At 43.7% G+C, this 6276-nt stretch overlaps 1 long non-coding RNA gene across 1 annotated transcript in view; it reads right to left on the bottom strand.

The window, feature by feature from the left end:
- Positions 1–5632, bottom strand: part of LOC136856606 (uncharacterized) — a 109577-nt gene extending 103945 nt beyond the window's left edge. Inside the window, exon 1 of the long non-coding RNA XR_010858419.1 lies at positions 1758–5632. This is a non-coding gene — a long non-coding RNA (uncharacterized lncRNA). The remainder of the gene's footprint in view (positions 1–1757) is intronic.
- Positions 5633–6276: the final 644 nt, after the last annotated feature.

The following is a 6276-nucleotide window of genomic DNA, read 5'->3' as shown; positions in this document are numbered from 1 at the left end:
CTCCTCCTCCTCCTCCTCCTCCTCCTCCTCCTCCTCCTCCTCCTCCAAAAACTCTCCTTCGGTTCCCTAATCACTTTTGTCTCATCACGCCTCCTCTCATCTCGGGACGAGAGTTGGGATGCTGAGGCCGATTTCGGATGTAGATGATGTTGTTGATTATTAATATCATCATTAATATCATTATTATTATTATTATTATTATTATTATTATTATTATTATTATTATTATGAGACTTTTCTGAAGATGACACTGTATTGCAGAGAAGAAAAGGCCTCCATCATTCCAACACTATTCCAGCCCCCTACCCCCTCGATCTCCTAAGCACCCCCCTCCTCCTCCTCTTTCTCCTCCTCCCCCCTCCTTTTCCAATTCTCCTCCCGCCTCTCCCCCTTAGCCCCCCCACACCCAAACCCCCTTCCCCTTACCCCCCCTCTTCCATCCTCCTGTGACCCATAGCAACTGGCCTTTAACTGCGTCATACGGAGGCTGTTTTGGGGGTCGCATTTTCACACGGGGCGAAAAATGGGACATCGTGGGACATCGCGGGGCATTGTATGACATCTTGGGACATTATGGGACATCGTGGGACATTGTGGGAACGTCGTAGGACATTGTGGGACATCGTAGGACAATGTGGGACATGTCGGGACATCGTGGATCATTATGGAATATTCTGGGACATTGTGGGACATCGTAGGACAATGTGGGACATGTGGGACATTGTGGGACATTGAGGGACATTTTGGGACATTTTGGGACACCTTGGGACATCGTAGAACATTATGGAACATTGTGGGACATTATGGGACATTATGGGACACCGCGGGACATGTGTCCCATCATTTCGACGCCCATCAACGCCGTGTTACGACGCAATCGGCCGTCGAAAATGGAAACCGAACAAAACGCGACGTCGTAGGACCCTCTCCGAGGTATTACGCATGCTTAGGGGCGTGTCTGAGGCCGGAGGAGGAGGAGGAGGGTGGAGGGAGGGAGGGAGGAGTATGGCGAAAATCGGCCGAAATTTCGGAATCCCGTAGGGCCAACACCAGCGTTCCGACGGGCGCCGTCGAGCGTTCTTCCCCTTCGTCGTGGTGCCCCACGAACGCCCGTGCGGATGCACCAAGGGCGGGACTCGGGGTTCAATAATGGTGGGAATTGTCATGTTGAACATGTACAGTTAATCATCGCTGTTATAAAGTCCCCCTGTCACACACACGGAATCTACGCACTGCGGGTTTAGCCTCCGCTAAGCACCTCACCCCCTCCGCCCCCAACATCACTGGAATTAGGCTTAAGTTTCTGACACCCACCCCGCCCCCCAACCCCACCCTACACTGCTACTCTTATTATAGAGGATCACTTATGTAATAAATCATTATACACTTCAATACCATCGCCCATCGCGGCAGGGGCACGACAGACATGCCAACCGACTAAAAAAGAGCACGCCAACCGAATGCCCCGGGGCACACACTCGACGTGTCTCCGTATGCCAAAAAAAAAACGTGTGTAAAAGCCTGATGATTTAAATGCCCAGGAAGTGAAGTTTAAATGCCCATCCAAGGAATGAATGAGCCCACAGCCGACCCTTCGCCCGACTTTGCACATTTCGAACGGCTGTCGCGCCCTCGCCCCGGGCCCAAACGGGGCCAGGCCGTCATCGACGGATGCTTTATGTCTTCGGTAACTCACAGGTGGATGACGAAGCCGCCTCCGCGCCCGATTTACGGCAGAAAATCGACAAAATTCTTACCTGTACGTCCCCCAAGTCAGTGTCTCTCGGCCGCCATTTTGGAATGTAACATACGTCACAGGACCTTGAGCTGGGTGGCCAAACCTCCTGGAGATTTGCGGAGGTTATCGCTCAAGTCCGGCCGCTTGCGTTCGCCCGCTTTCTTCCGGCGCTCGCAGGGCCGCCCGCCGAGCTCAAAGGCGGTTCTATTCGCCTTCTGTTTCACAAGGACGTCTGTTTCTCTTCGCACGTCACTTCTAGAGGCGTGCCACGGCGTTCCGCAGGGCGGGACGAGGTGGAACGGGGCATCCCGGCCGGGCGAAGCGTAGTGGGAGCGTCCGAAGCGCGGCGGGAGGATTTCTTCCCGCGCGCGCGCGCCAGCATCCTCTACTACAGCCCCTGCGAGATGATGTGGCCTAGAGACAAGCGAAGTCTGTCCGACACTCGCTCTCCAAAGCAAACAAAATCCCGTGTCTGCGTCTTTCCCGGATGTCAAAAGGCGGCGAACACTTTGTCACCATCGAGAGCCGCCGCCGATCGTCGTTCTCAGATCAAAACGCAGCGCCACAGATTCCCCGTTCGAGAATCACGGCTGATTTTTCACAGCCTAAAAAATCTAAACGGCCTATTTTTCACTCTGGGGAAATGCAAACACCGCCGTCACAATCCGCGTGTCAGAATCTACCTTTTCCACAAATTTGAAGCGAATCGGCGCAACGACCTTCGAGCAATCTCGCATGAAAGCCCATAGGTATTTGGTGCATTCCAGACCATATCTTGACACCCAAGCATTCTTCACAGACTGTAGGCCGACGAGGTATGGGCGAAGTCAGCCTGCAGGGACCTTCCTGAAAAGCCTGAGAAGGCGGCTTCTGGCAAGAACATCACTGGGAGGCAGTTAGGCCTAAAACGCCCATACACTTCTTTCCAACCCCATAGATCTATAGCAAGTGGGGCGGTCCCCTTGCCTACATTCGCCGAATTTGAACGAATACACTCTTGCTGGTCAATGCAGACGTGAACGAGAGGCCTCCTTGACACCCATCACCTCCGGAGATCATTTTGCAATAATCAAAACCAGGCCGGAAGTTCGCCAAGGGCCCACAACGCACCAAAATCTATAAAAAATCACACCCCTTTTCTCTGCCATCACACTTTCCGCCCATACGCCCATAGGCCTAGGAATGACGTGAACCTAAATTGCATTGGTTTTTAGCACAGGCTCAGGCCATGGGGGCCAGTAGGGCCACATTCCGAAATTCCCCTAATTTGAGGAATGAGGGCGTAATACGCACGCTTTTCTTAATTGCTTTCTAGGAAAACCCAACTCGTCACTGGGAACCAATGAGGTGTGTCAGTCATATCACATCAATTTTTTTCATTTCGTCGTCTCTCAGTGTTGTCTTCAGGACTGCGAAAAATGATGGAAATTGTGATTTCATGGAAAATAAAATACTATGAAAATGAATCAATAAATTATTGGTCAAACAATAGCAAAGAATTTGCGAAAAGGAGGAACACCACATCTGGTTTATATTACAATGAACCTGGAGAGTCGAAGAAATCCCTTAAAAAAATTGTAAATTTACGGTAAAATAATTCGGAAATAATAATAAATATAATCCATAAATAAATTCCCCGGCCTTCGAAATGTCAAGCCGACAATAAATTAGCCAAAACTTGTCATTGCAAAATATTATTTCTAGAAATTTAGATTTACGTTTTTTTTTTTTTTTTTGAAAAATCTTAAAATTCTCATCGAATTCTGTTGGAATTTTTCGCTGGATGGCGGTCAGTGTCTGGCTGACAGTACCTAGGGGAAATTTATGACCGCCAGTCCGTCGATTTATTGATACATTTCCAGATTTATTCGTTCATTTGAGCGAAAGAGAAAGCGACCGGCTATATATGGGTCCCCAAATTAGAAACATCATACACCCCAGTTATTAATTTATTCCGAAAAAGAGATATTATAGGTAACTAATAATTATCACATTCAGTGGAAAGGGGAGACAGCATAGCATGTTGTAAATAAGGAGAACACGTGAATTTCCTCTTAATTTTATGACAATTAATATTCAGAAGACGACCCCTGTTCATATGGAACAAGCCCACCAAAGGGGTCACTGACTTGAAATTCAAGCTTCCAAAGAATATTACGGTGTTCTTAAGAAGGAAGTAAAGGAAGGTACAAAATGGGAAATACAGAAAGAAGAATTATCAGAAAAGAAAATAAATTAACAAATTAAGAAATGCATAAAAACGAAAGTATACTATCAAAATACAAATTGAATAGTATTAGAGTAGCAATGCGTTGCATCTTCGCTTAAACTTCCGATGTTTCAATTGCATGAAGTCCTCAGCATAGGGAGACTGTTCTACTTAATTAAATGTCTAGAACTGATTTTTAAAGAACCGCCGATAATACAAAGCGTCTCGGGACTTTACTGATGTATTCATTCAATTTCAATCATTTTCGTTTCATTCCACATTTTTTTGCGGTCATCCTTTCAATCATAATTTCTCCAATTCGTAAATCGGCGGAAAATACGCAAAATTGACGCCTAACGTATGAAAAAACCTACGAATTTTCAGTCCGTTCGTAAAATTCAAATCTTCAAAAGAATTCTGAAGATTAAAATTGTTATAATAACAAGAGTCTGAACACGAATCATGACTTAAGGACCAAATCCCTTTGAATCATATAGATTTAAATTTAATAGCTTTAAATAACATGCTATGCCATTCAATAACCAGTATCTTAGATAAAGATACCAAATAACTTTACGTTGTTCATCGTTTCTTCATTCATTTACGTCCACGGAATTATTGTTCATCGGCCGAATCCGCTGCAAAATGCACCTAATATACCCTCAACGGTCTGGGCAGCTCCCGGACACAAGGAATGGCGTAGGTCATAATTCTCCGTTTTTGAGTGAGCTTTATAGCCAGAGAAGAATTTTTTCTTTTTTTATTTTTTATTTCTGTTTTCTATATGTAAAAGCGCCTTTGGATAAAAAAAAAAATAGATTTATTCACGGGACGGCAGCCATTTTGCCTGGTTCCAAATTAGCATTCTGTCTCTCTCTCTCTCTCTCTCTCTCTCTCTCTCTCTCTCTCTCTCTCTCTCTCTCTCTCTCTCAGATATATACGTTACTCCTAGCATTTCAGACAACATTAATTCGCATTCTATTTTTTTGTAAACAAAAGACTGTCTAAGACAGATGATTTAAACGACAGGTACTAAAATACCAAAAAAAAAAAAAATCATTCATAAAAAAAGAATCAATGAAGAATATCATCAAACAACGGAGACATCAGTCACTTTCCTTCATTATCTCATTCTCTCCTCCTTCCTTCCTTTATCCCTTTCCTCACTCTTCCTCCTTTCCTCCCTCCTTCCGTTATTCCTCACTTCCTTTCCTCACTCCTTGCTGACGTCACGATTCGCTTCACCAGCCGAACGGTGAATCCCTAAGAAGCACTTGGGCGGTAAATCACTTTCTACAGGCACCTGTATATTCGACAGTAACTGTAGGGTCCTTTAGAGCCCTGTAGAGTCCTGTAGAGTCTCTAGGCCCTTTTAGAGTCCTGTAGCGTCCTGTAGGTCCCGTCGCTCCAGTCCTATAATTTACTACAGTTACGTCGTTCACTGTAGAATTTTCTGTATTAAAGCGCCGTGACTTTCGGTAAAAAAAATAAAAATCATTATGCACTCTTTCAGGGACTGTCACGGCTTATGAATAGAGCTCTCTCTCTCTCTCTCTCTCTCTCTCTCTCTCTCTCTCTCTCTCTGTCTCTCTCTCTCTCTCTCTCTCTGTCTCTAAAAAAAAAAGTTTCCCAGAGATGGGTTAAGTATTATCGTTATGCGTTTATTTAATCTTTTAAATCCCCTTTCTCTCTCTCTCTCTCTCTCTCTCTCTCTCTCTCTCTCTCTCTCTCTCTCTCTCTCTCTCTCTCTCTCGTTAGTTAGGCCTATGGCAAGGTCACAAAGCTCGCATCCATGAAAAAGTAATATATATATATATATATATATATATATATATATATATATATATATATATATATATATATATATATATATATATATATATATATATATATATATATATATATATATATATACTGTATGTATATATATATATATATATATATATATATATATATATATATATATATATATATATATATATATATATATATATATATATATATATATATATATATATATATAAGGAGGCCACGTCTTTGAAAAAAGACGTCCAAACGAAGAGCAATCATAAATAACCCTTACGTCACACGGGCATAAGGAAGAAACTGCTCCGTCACACATAGACATATACAGGATTCTGTGTAGGCCTCCTTCTACACAAAGATGCCCGATTGTTAGCGTGCCCCGAGGGTTAAAACATATAAACCCCTCTTTCAGGGTATATTGTATATAAGCCGGCCGCGGGGTACAGCCGCATTTAGTGACATTACAACAGAAAGCCGTGATTTGTTTTCCTGATTATGAGAAGGAATTGTCAAAGGAAATTTA

The sequence above is a fragment of the Macrobrachium rosenbergii genome, chromosome 36 (assembly GCF_040412425.1).
Source record: "Macrobrachium rosenbergii isolate ZJJX-2024 chromosome 36, ASM4041242v1, whole genome shotgun sequence".
In the NCBI taxonomy this organism is placed as follows: domain Eukaryota; kingdom Metazoa; phylum Arthropoda; class Malacostraca; order Decapoda; family Palaemonidae; genus Macrobrachium; species Macrobrachium rosenbergii.
This window is presented reverse-complemented; position numbering and strand designations above follow the sequence as displayed.